The sequence below is a fragment of the Mesocricetus auratus genome, unplaced genomic scaffold (assembly GCF_017639785.1).
Source record: "Mesocricetus auratus isolate SY011 unplaced genomic scaffold, BCM_Maur_2.0 Super-Scaffold_100040, whole genome shotgun sequence".
Taxonomy (NCBI): domain Eukaryota; kingdom Metazoa; phylum Chordata; class Mammalia; order Rodentia; family Cricetidae; genus Mesocricetus; species Mesocricetus auratus.
The window spans coordinates 3156692-3168007 of record NW_024429217.1 but is presented as its reverse complement, the minus strand read 5'-3'; the positions used below and the strand labels follow the sequence as shown (position 1 = coordinate 3168007).

Here is an 11316-nt window from a genome sequence, read left to right as displayed (position 1 = left end):
AAACAATACAGAGAAACCCTGTCTCATAAAAAAAAAGATTGAATACCACCATGGAGAAATGAGTTAGACATGAAGTCTACCTCTAGCAGAAATGAGTTAGATATGAAGTCTACCCCAAGTAGTGGTTCTATTGACAGCTACTAGTAGGAGACAGAAAGTCGATTTTCTTTAAAAGTGATGTCCCTCACATGCCTACCATGTTCAAGTGAAAGGCCACATTTCTATGAGCACAGAGGCAGCATAAGTTGGATTTGAGAGTGAAAATAAAAAGAGGATACAAAGTTGAGAGGGTAGGGAAAAAGAGTGAATTGGGGCAGACTTGACTGGAAGTAAATATGGTCAAAATTCAAAAATAGTCTCACGAAAAAAAATGAATGAAAAAACCCAGTTGTTAGTTCCTTGTTTATTATGAAATACATATACTTAATTTTGTTTTCTCGAATTGTTCTTGTACTTTGGTAGGAGACATACATGACCAAAATAATCTCTGCCAGTCAGCTCTCTCCTTGAGGTCTATTTCAAATAAGCTGACTTAATTTGTTCTATAAAAATTTATCTTCTGTATAGCACCATGTATATTCTGAGAGCTGTATTCAAGAGGATCTAATAAAATAGGTCAAACACTATCTGTATGGTTGGAAACTCAATCATCTGAGCTGAAAAGAAAAGTGATATAGTTGCTGTCTTTAAAAAAGTCACTTATGTCCCACAATCCTTAGAGCAACTGAGATGAACAAAATGTTCCCATATAAGAAAGGGCTATACTGTGCATGAAAAGTGACCTAAATAATAAATATATATGATTTTAGTTTTCTTTTCCTTCCCCAGGAATGCATGTTTATTTGCTTTCTGGTTTAACATTGTCTGGTTATCTCTCATATTATAAATCACCTTTCCCTAAATTTGGCATATTAAATAAACAAGGTGAAGCATGATCTCTTCTGTTCTATCTAGCTTACACATTCAGGTTACATAAGCAAATAAAAATAAATGAGAGAGGAACTTAAAAAGGCTGAGGTGGCAGTACTAAGTGCTGTTTAATTTATTTTGAAGATTTTCTCTTTACACTTTAGACTGTATTCTATTATGGGTCTAGGTTAAGAAAAAAAGTGCCAATTTACTGAACCTTGGCAAATTATAAAACTTTCTTCAAAAACTTTCATTCTTCAGATGTTTTTATTTGAATCTTTCCCTTCTGTTTAACTTTCATTTTAGCAAAATTTTGAGATGTAGGTAAACCAAACTTGAGATAAACTATTCACTTTTTTCAAATAATCAGATGAAAGTAGCTTATTTTGTAAATATAATATTGCATGTCAAGAGATGAGAAAGAAAGAATTTTATAGTTATTTAGCAAATAAGTGAATTCTATTATACATTTGTGAACATGTTAAGATAAAATATTAAAAGAGTTATAAGACACGGCGAGGGGTGGGGGGGGAGTGGGACCTAGGAAGAAGAGAGGGGGTGAAGAGGAAGAGAGTTGGTCATGGGGGAACAGGAAGTTGAGGGGGTGGGGGTAGAATAGGGGGAAGAGGAAATCATAGGATCGAATACAGATCAGGCACCAGAGTGACCTCGAGTGATCTAAAGGGATAACATCAATTGGCAAGCTAAGCAATAGTGGAGAGACCACCTCGAATGCCCATTCCTGATAATGAACTTGATGTCTATAACCATCCGGGAGCCTTCATCCTGTGACTGATGGAAGCAGAGGCAAACACACAATTAATCACTGAACTGAACCCAAGGAACCCAGTGACAGAGAGAGAGGAGTGATAAGCAAATTGGCAAAGAATGGGCTGGCAAAACCAGCAGAGACAGCTGATCTGAACAGGGGAGAGCTCTTGGACCCCAGACCGACAGTGGGGAGGCCAGCATGGGACTGATCTGGACCCCCAAAATGTGAGTGTCAGCGAGAAGGCCTGGGCAACCTATGGGGCCCTGAGCTGTGGATCAGTGTCTATCCCTGGTATACAAACAGTCTTCGTGTGCCTATAGCACAAAGAGGGATGCTCTCTCAGCCTGGACTCTTAGGGGAGTGCCTGGACCCTACCCAGAGTAAAATGACAGACTCTAGATATCCCCTATGTGGAAGGATTTGGCAATAGGGTGGGAGGGTGAGGGGGAAGGGGAGTGCGGGAGGAGGGGAGGAAGAGGGAACTGGGATTGATATGTAAAACAAGCTATTTAAAATTAAAATAAAAAATGATAAAATAAAAAAAAGTTAAAAAAAACCCTAAAGTTGGCACTTCCTAAATGTTCTCTTACTATATAAACAAATAAGAAAATTTCTTTATGTTGTTTTTGTTATTGTTTCACTTTTATTGAAAATACTTTTTCACAAAAAAAAAGAGTTATAAGAATTAAACTTTGGAGAAGAAAACTCTCCCCCCCACAACCGATACATTTAAAGTTAATTTTCGTATGTTAATATGAGTGAACTTCTTTCCAACATTCCTCAAGTCAGAACATACTTCCTTCAAATGAAAAACTCCCAATATCATTGGAAAATCTAGGACATGTGCTAGCAGTGTCACATTCTGAAGAAAGGCTTGCGTAGGATGAGCAAGGCGTGAGACACATTGTCCTTTTTCAAACTGTAGATCAGTCTCAGAAATCAGAACCTGTCAAGGAAACTCCAGGCCTCTTCTTTTTTTCCTCAGCAGCTATACAGAAGCAGCTGTGACTTTGGCAAGATCACTATTTCTTATATGGACTGTTGTAGGCTAATGACTTGAATGTAGTGAGACTGTCAACATATAAACCATAACAAAAATCGACGAGTGTAAAAACCCGTAAGACAGATTAAATATTAGAGCAATAGTCATGAAATAACAACTATTGTTCCAGGAAGCTAATTTTCCCATTTGAATATGCTCAGTTTCAATATAAAATATATTTCCTTGTGTTCATCATATTAGAAACATTTGAGAGATAGAAACTTGCTATGTGCTTCCATTCGATTTGCTGATAATATTATGAGAAATAGTATTTAAGCATTAAACCCATAAAATGGGGTTCAGATAAAATGAACCATTTGAACTTTTCTACCTTGATATATTACTCATACTAGAAAATAAGTCAAAGTCATCTTTTCCATGATAATAAATGTAAAATTAGTAAAATTACTTTCTGCAGAGATGATGGTATTTCCTGATGTTTTTCTAAGTGGTGATTCAGAAACCTATTGAGAAATTCTAAAAGGGAGAACAAGGCTGGTAACATGCTTTATGTTGTTGTTGGTTTTTTGAGACAGGGTTTCTCTGCATTGTTTTGGAGCCTGTCCTGGAACTCTCTCAGTAAACCAGGCTGGTCTCCAACTCACAGAGTTCCACCTGCCTCAGTCTCCCAACTGGTGGGATTAAAGGCTGGTAATGTGCTCTTAAAAGAGCCTTTTTTTAATGGAAATTTTAAGTGTCCCTCAGAAGAACTTTCTAGAACCCCTGGATATATCCATTTCATGATACCCTCAATCTTCTTGGGAAAAATCCAACCTAAATAACCCAGGTTCAGGGATGCTTACTATTTATGATTTTTGTTTTAAATAAGAATAAAACTGTCTGGATATGTTACCTTTTTTTCTTTTTACAAATAATACAGTAACACTCTAAAAATTATCTTTTTAAGATTACATAATAAAATTTCAGAAAAGTATAAACCCATTTTTGCTTCTAGTAAGAATAATTCACTTTGATTATACATTAAGTTATCTTTAATAAAATATGTATACTGTGTTTGTATGTGTGTGTTTGTATATATGATGATGTGTGTTCATGAGATTAGGTATGTTTATGTGGCATGTGTTTGCATGTGGTGTGCATGTACGTGTGTGTGTGTGTGTGTGTGTGTGTGTGTGTGTGTGTGTGTGTGCATGCATGTGGTTTTTCCCCGGATGAAGTGGCAAAGCAGCTAATTGAGACCCTATAATTTTTTTTGTTATATTCACTGCAAATGTTTTAAATCAATGAAAAAATGGAGAACAGTTGCATTTACATCTGTTCAGTCACACGTTTGAACAGATGTGGACCATCCGAAGGAGATACTGCTGATCTTTTACTTCAAGTGATGATGTGAAATGAGACTCAGGAATGCCTGACAGGGCTCACAAGAAAATCCGCTGACAGAGTTCATAGCTGACTTACATATGAGAACTGGATAAACCATATTAAAAATTTCAGTGGATTTATAGAATGGCTGGCAACTAAGACAACATAGTAATTGAGGGGACAAAGGTCAGTGTTACATGGTCTTGCGGTTGTTGAGAACACTAAGTAGCCACATTTCTCACCAGAGACTTCCCCATGGGTGAGTGAAGATAAGGAATTTCTTACAGATGCTTTTCCTAAGCTCACACATGTACAGAAGACTTGATCCTTGAAGGTATATCAGGAGAGTCTGTGTGTCTCAGAGGAATGGGATGAGAAAGATGGATGGACACAGAAGTCATCAGATCACACTGGAGTGTTTTCCTATTGTGCTTTTTTAGAGGAGAGTTGGCCTTTGGGGAAAGCTGTAACCTTTAGAATTACATAGTGTACTTAAACTCAAGTCATGTACATAGAAAAAGTAAAAGTGTCAACTCTTAGTAGCTGTATGGGAGAGGAACTTTATCTATTCACAGATCTGGAATTTTTCCAAAGGCAAAGAATATTAATATGAGAACCAGCAAGAACCAGAGGAAAAGACTCCATTAGGTAGTATTGAAACAATGTTTGAGAATACCAAGAGTCTCATAATTATGTGATTACTCGAAAAATTAAATAGATGCATGTAGAATATGAATGCAAATGTACTTACATGTAATAATGTTAAAGAAAACATATTTAGGGGCTGTAGCAATTTCCCCATCAGCAAACAGTAAAGAATGGTCTGATGCCCTGTTCTGGACTATGTGGATACCTGTATCCATGTACACAGACTTGCACAGATGCATAAATGCACATTTACACTTAAAAATAAAATAAAACTTTATTTAAACTGACCTTGGAGTCAAACAGGCCTAGTTTACAGTCCTAATATTTTTTTAAATTTATCATCTTGTAAATATCCCTGATAGTGATAAGTAACATTGTGGTAATTTGTATTTTTCATTTTTAGGGTCTTAACTATTTTAAGTTTTTACCTAGAAATGTTAGGTGTTTTTTTCAACATTGTTGAAGCTAATGTGAAACAGACTACTTACCTGACTTATTTTTCAGGGACTTTGTTTTTTGTGTTTTCAAAAGCTATAGATTTCTATATGTTTTTGTTGTTGTTGTTATACACTGTTACTGGCAGCCATTATCAGATCTAATTGGCTTTTTGTGGCTCTGTTTTTCTGCATATTTTATACATAAGATTATATTATCCAAAAGGAGGAATGATCTGATAGCTTCATTTCTTACTCATTTTCCTTTTGTTTCTTTCTCTTTCATAATTTCTGTTTTAAGTTCTATACTGAATAACACTGAAGAGATGGACAACCTTGTCCCTGTTCTTATTTTATAGGGGGTGCCTTTTGCTTCCCATATTCAGTCAGTGTTGGTTCAGCTTTGTCATATGCAACCTTTATTATGTTGGGAAGTGATTCCTGTATGCTTAGTTTTTGCAGAGTTAGATTAATTTACGAGACTGATTTCCTGTGCTAGTGGTGAATGTTAAATTCCTTTGTTACTTTTCTAAAATTGTGTATTTAAATTAAAAACAAGCTTGCTTCACATGTCAATCCCAGCTCCCTCTTACTCTCTTCCCTTCACCAATCCTCCTAACTTCCCACCCTATCCCCCATCCACTCCCCAGGGAGGGTAATACCTTCCATGAGAGATCTCTGATCAGCATCCATAAAACTAAAAGATTTCACAGTCAAATCATTGCCCTTGAAGTGAAACAAACAATGATGCAATCTGGAAAGGTTCATTGTTGATGATGTAGAGAGGAAAATATATCCACTTTAACTTTAAAATGAAGAATTACTACTTAAGAGAATTAAATGGAGCTACTTAGGGAAATAAGACACTTCATGTTTTATATTTACAATGTATTGATTTTAAAGACAAGCACAACAGTCTAGTTCAGATCACCCTTGCTTTTAGAACCGAATTATGCCTAGAGGTTCAGTGTTGATAGCTGATCCCCAATTGGGCAATGCTGAGCATTGATGGGCACTTGAGAGCTCTAATCTTATCAATAAATGAATCTATTAGTGGGCTCATCAAATAGTGATCTATTATAGCCAGTGTGCTAAGAAGTGATAGTATCTAGTTAAAGAAAGTGAGTTTAGGAGTGATTATGCCCAGAGGCCTGTATCTCTTCCCTAACTCCAGTCCCCTCTCCTGACACCATTAAGTAAGTAGCTTGCATCCAGTCCACACACCCTAACATAAAATTATGCTGAATCACTTCATAGAAGAATCAGAGCCAAGAGACTACAGAGTAGAATTCCTAAACAATAAAGGAAGATTTATCTTTAACCTAGTAAAATTATATACAACAAAACCCTTCAGGATAGTGCCAGTCTGCACTTCCACTGACAGAGAGTCTGGGAAACAGGAAAGAACCTAAGAGAGATATGCATAGTACCCTAGAGAAGAGGAATGAGGCAAGATGTTCTGAACAGATTTGGAACACTGGGAGAGGTGCGGGAGAGTGGGAGCTGGGAAGAAGAGAGGGGGAGAAGAGGAAGACAGAGTAGTTCATCGGGGAACAGGAAGGTTGAGTGGGGGTAAAATAAGGTGAGAACAAGATGAGAAATACCATAAAAGAGGGAGTCATAGGTTAGAAGACAGATCTGGCACCAGTAAGACCTCTAGTGATCTAAAGGGATGACACCAACTGGCAAGCTAAGCAATAGTGGAGAGACCACCTTAAATGCCATTCCTGATAATGAACTTGACATCTACACTATATGCCATCCAAGAACCTTCATCCAGTGACTGATGGAAATAAACACTGAACTGAAGACACGGAACCCAGTGACAGAGAGAGAGGAGTGATAAGCAAATGGGCAAAGAATGGTCTGGCAAAACCAGCAGAAACAGCTGATCTGAAAAAAGGGGGAGCTCTTGGACCCCAGACTGACATTTGGGAGGCCAGTGTGGGACTGATCCAGACCTCCTGAGTGTGAGAGTCAGTGAGGAGGCCTGGGCAACCTATGGGGCCCTGGGCAGTAGATAAGTGTTTATCCCTGGCATACAAATGGACTTCGTGTGTCCATAGCACAAAGAGGGATGCTCTCTCAGCCTGGACTCTTAGGGAAGTGCCTGGCCCCTGCCCTGAGAGAAATGATAGACTCTGGATATCCCCTATGTGGAAGGAAGTGGGGATAGGGTGGGAGGCTTGGGGGGGGTGGTGAAGGGGTTTTGGGAGGAGCGGGGGAGAGGGAACTGGGATTGACATTAGAAGCAAGCTATTTAAAATTAAAGTAATTTTAAAAAGAAAGTAAAAAAAAAGTAAGAATTACTGTTACAACATCTTGTTCATTTGTTTTACACAAAATTAGAGAAAATATTTTATTATCTACTTTATCTTTGTGACACTAAAATTTGAGACCCAATTTATCTTTTAGCACAACCAAGGAAAACTTTAACTATGACTGTCTAGTCTTCAACTCCATCTCCATCAAAACCCCAGAAGGATGAAATGCTACCTAACAACAAGGACGTCTGTGGGCCTGAACAGTTGTACAAACTTCTTCTGTAACATTAGGGCATACATCTTGGGTCTTCAGGCCTAGTATATCTAACAAGCTTTTCAAAAAGCAGGGGATTTTGAAAGACTGTCCTACCTTTCTGTGCAGTCTGGAAGTCATTCCTTTTGCATCCTGCTGGCACAGTTTGGACAGTATACTGTCAGTAACTGAGGAAAGGGCACTTACCCATGCTTTGCCACATGGCTTGGTTCCTTTTCTCGGAATGGCATACCTACCTTGCTTTTCTCTGCATCTGCTTGTGATTCCCCCATCCATGCCCTTCTTCCTCACAGAACTATCAGTGTCATTCCCCTGCCTAATGTTATCCTGTTCGGCTATTAGCCAATCAGCTTGTTTATTAAATCAACCACAGTGTCATATATCACACAGTGTAAAGAAATATTCCACAATACAGTAAGGTGATTTCATTTCCTGGTGTTCATTTATGTGACTATTGGTCTTGCTACTAACCATGAACTATAGTAGCTGTAGACTGAACCTGATTCTTCTCTATTTCAAGAAGAAGGTTCGGCTACATATTACATAAAGCATGCTCTGTAAATGTTTGTCAAGTTAAATATATAATTAAATGCATATGTGGATGTATACACTACCAGGTTACTAAAAGAGACAATGTGCACTTTAAGCACAGAATCCATCCCCCTTTAGGCATCTCTTGCCTTTCACTTACATTTCTGCTCTTCTACTTTAGCCCATTAGTCTTCCTAGTTTGCCTGCAAAAACCAGCTTACAGAAATAGACCAAAATTTAAAGAAGATTCTGGATGTGCTCAGGAAAGGGAAGGACAATTTGTAGCACTTTAATTCTTACCTCTAATACCTGTGCCAATTTCCTGACTTCGTTTATATTAATTAGGTACTGAAATAACTTTAAATGCAATGATTAAAAGTTTCAGACCACTGGATGGTTCTCAGAAAATTGGACTCAATGTACCTCAAGATTCAGCTCTAGCACTCCTAGATACCTACCCAAAGGATGCTACATTCTACCAGGAGGACAGCAGCTCAGCTATGTTCGTAGTAGCTTTATTCGTAATAAGTAGAAACAGGAAGCAATCTAGATGCCTCCCAACTGAATAATGGATACAGAAAATGTAAATTTACACAATGGAGTATTATTTAGCTGTGAAAAATAACAATAAAATTTGCAGGCAAATGGATGGAACTAGAAAAGAAGCATCTGAGTGAGGCAGCCCACACCCAGAAAGACAAACATGGTATGTACTCCCTTATGTGGATGTAGCTTTAAAGTAAATGACAACCATGCTACAATCCACAGACCTAGAGAAGCTAATTAGTAAGGAGGGCTCAAGGGTCAGGGCTGCATGAATCTCCCTGAGAAGGGTAAATGGAATAGACTTTGAGCATGGCCTAGGGGCAGGTTGGAATGCATGGGAGAGAAGACTGGAATAGGTGGCAATTTTGCAATAGGTAGAAACCTAAAGCAATCAAAACTCCAGATATCCACAAGACGACTAGTGAAGAGCCCCAGTAATTAGGGATACAGAACCTGAACCTCCCATCTTATGTAACCAGACCAATGACTAGCATAATCTTCATCAGATAGGCTTCCTCCAGCAATTGGTGGGAGCAGATTCAGAGACCCACGGCAAATCAGTTAGCAGAGTTAGGGGAATTCTGCAGAAGAGAACAAGGAAGGATTGTAGAAGCCACAGAGATCAAGACACCACAAGAAAATGGCTAAAAAATCAATTAATCCAGACCCATAGACTGAAACAAATATTTGGGAGCCTGCATGGGTCTGATCTAGGTCTTTGGCATGATTATTGTGGTGGTGTGTGTTGGAGTCCTTGTGGCAGTACTAGGAGTTAGAGTGAGGGCTGTCTCTGGCTCCTTTGCCTGCTTTTGGGACTCTTTCCTTCTGCTGCATGGCCTCAGCCAGCCTTAATATGAGGAAATACATCTAGTTTTAGTATATCTTGATATGCCAGATTTTGTTGATATCCCTGAGAGACCTGCCTTTTTCTGCAGAGAAAAGACTGGGAGTAAATCTGGGGAATAGGAATGAGGATGAGGAGGGGCTGGGAGGAGAAGAGGAATGGGAGGCTGCATTCTAGATATAATGTATGTATGAGAGAAAAATAAAAATAAAAGTTGCAGACCACTCGAAGATCCCGAATTTGTCGTGTGATCTCTCTTTCACTCAATAGTCAATGACTGTTAAAAAGATATTTCTAATCACACAAATTCAAATATGTCCAGAAAATATTTAATCCATCAGCAGCTAGCTCTTAACTGGCTATGATAAAAAGGGACAAAGCTTCTTATTTTATTTCTTCTGTGAAACTGTCCCTATGACATCATCCAGCCAAATTACCTTCAGGAAAAAATATAAAATAGCAAAATGCCTCCCTGGGGCAGGAAGAATTCACCCAGGATACCACTCAGTTTATATAGTGCTGGGCAGTCTGGCACCACTATAGTGACTGAGTACAGGGTGATTAAATAGTGGAGAGAGAGAGACAGTAAGTCAGTCAGTCAGTCAGACAGACAGACAGACAGACAGACAGAATAATCCATGTGCTGATCCCAGAGAGAGTCTGGGCCACTACCTGTGACCATGTTGATGTCCAACGCATGTGCCCTCACCAAGGCCATGCCGATCTAGAATTCTTACATCACCACTCTAGACCATAGTGGTATCTGACAAAGATTGCTTCCGGGAGCCAAATCTGCATCCATGGCCCTGCTGTGGCTAGGCTCTGAGTTGACTTCTGTGGTTTATGTTGCCACTGAGCGCCATGCAGAAACCAGCCAGCAGTCTAGGCTAACATCTGAAGTCATGTTGGTCTTAGAAGGTGAAGCTGCTACTGGGACCATACAGACCTGAGTGACCCATGTTGCCACTTGGGGCCAGTAGTGTCATCAAGTCCCTAACTGTGGCTGGGGGCTATGTTGGTCTGTGACCCTATAGCAGCCAGGGCCTCTGTCAATGTCTATGACTCCTGTTACCATCAAGGCTGAGCAGATGCCTAGAGTCTAGGCTGCTACCCAGGGGTATCTTGACATTTAGGGGCCACATGCCACTGGGACCATGATGATCTGGGTGATCTAACATGTCATGGAGGGCCACAATGATGTCTGGCCCAGGTTATTGACTAGGACCATGTCTGGGTCTGTGGCCTTCAGTCTGAGTCAGTGCTGATGTCCATGGCCCATGTGCCACATAGGCCACACTGATGCCCAGGATCTGGGCCTCCACCTGTGGCCTTCTTTGTTTCCAAGGGCTGGGCTGCTGCTAGTCTCAAACAGACTTGAGTGACATGCACTGTCTCCCAGGGTCAAATCATTGTACTGGCCTGAGCTCTGGGCAGAACCATGTCTGGGTCCATAATCCTGATTAGTCAGAGTCTTTTTTGATGTCTGAGGCTCCTGTTGCCATATAAGGGGCCATGTGTGGATTCAAGGACCATGCTGCCATTAGGTCCATGCTGATAAGTAACTTCTACTGCCAACCAAGACCATGGTTACATCTATGCCTATGCTGCTGTCAAGGACCATATCTGGGTCCATGGTTCAACTACATCTGGGATCTGTATTGATCTCTGAAGCCTGTAGTGCCGCTAAGGGACATGCAGATGACAGAGGGCTAAGATACCAAGGACC

At 39.7% G+C, this 11316-nt stretch overlaps 1 non-coding gene across 1 annotated transcript; it reads right to left on the bottom strand.

Moving 5' to 3' along the window:
* Positions 1-2583: 2583 nt before the first annotated feature.
* On the bottom strand, positions 2584-2706 carry LOC121135668. Its single transcript, XR_005872768.1, has one exon. It is a non-coding gene; the product is annotated as a small nucleolar RNA SNORA16B/SNORA16A family (small nucleolar RNA).
* Positions 2707-11316: the final 8610 nt, after the last annotated feature.